A 1,431-nucleotide genomic window follows, 5' to 3' on the forward strand; every position below is an offset into this window, starting at 1 on the left:
AAAAAAAAAAAAAGCCTACAATAGTATAAACCTCGGAATCATCATGCCCAAATCATGGAAAACTGGCCATTAGAAGGATAAAAGAAGTACAAGATGCCATAGAGATGAAATCTGTGTACATGACCTTAAACCATGATTCTCATTCTATCATACACTGGTAATCTCACAGTTGTACTACAAAGACACAGTCACTTCCCTCTTATGGATGAAATTAAAATAGATACTAACACACTTCGCATACAGACATCACAAACATAAGTGACCAACCATGTTCATGGATGGAGGAGAGCAGAGCCAAGATGGCCCTGGACTTCAGCCAGAAAAGCAGAGTTCGCATCCCTAAGCTTTGCCCCTTCCTGGGAGTGAGAAAACCATACATTTGAGTACAGCGCTCAAGGTTCCCACGCCATAAAGTGAATATAAACTCTAACCTCAGGGCTGCTTCAAGATACCATGAAAGCCCCGGGCGCCTGGGTGGCTCAGTTGGTTAAGCGACTGCCTTTGGCTCAGGTCATGATCCTGGAGTCCCGGGATCGAGTCCCGCATCGGGCTCCCTGCTCGGCGGGGAGTCTGCTTCTCCCTCTGACCCTCCCCCCTCTCATGTGCTTGCTCTCTCTCATTCTCTCTCTTTCAAATAAATAAATTAAAAAAAAAAAAAAGATACCATGAAAGCCCCAACGTTGCAGTGCTTTGTAAAAGCTAATGACTACTAAATGTAGTACTGCTATGTGCAGGAGGATAACCCCTCTCGTAAATAGCACCACTATTTTGCAAGATGATTTATACTTAAGACCTCATGTGTACATATCCTTGACATTCATACCCATGAATGCACTCCCAATGCAGAAAGCTTAACATTTTGTGCCAATCTCATACGAGGAGGTTGGCAGCTCAGATGCAGATCTCTTTAATCAAACATTTTGGAAAGAAATTCCAGGTCAATAGCCAGTTCTTCTATTATTAATATCCAGCAATGACTATAATACATACATAAATCTATATGTATTTCTTTAAAGTAAGATGACATGCTTCGACTATTTGGCTTCTGATCAAAACTTGTATAATTTAGCTTTGATAAATATTTCATCTCACTCATTAGAAAATTCACTTTCCCATCTGGCTTAAAGGTAGGTTCAATAAAGCAAGTGAAAATAAAATTGAAGCATAATGAAATATTGTGGCTTTCACATATTAACCAACATTTCTGTTATCTCAAGCCTTTGAAAGAATACTCTAAGCATGCTTTTTATCTCTTCCTTGTTTGTTTTTATTTATAGATTCCTAGTTACAACAAGTCATGGGTGCCCTGAATCTGCCCCACTAACTTAATCTGCTTGCTCAAAATGTTTTGTTGTCAGAGAAACAAACTATCCAGCTTAATGATCTCATGCAAACTGAGAGGGCAACAGCGTAATTAAATCCCAGAGAAGT

Source organism: Mirounga leonina, unplaced genomic scaffold (genome assembly GCF_011800145.1).
Source record: "Mirounga leonina isolate KUSES-001 unplaced genomic scaffold, KU_Mleo_1.0 Mir_53, whole genome shotgun sequence".
Lineage (NCBI taxonomy): Eukaryota > Metazoa > Chordata > Mammalia > Carnivora > Phocidae > Mirounga > Mirounga leonina.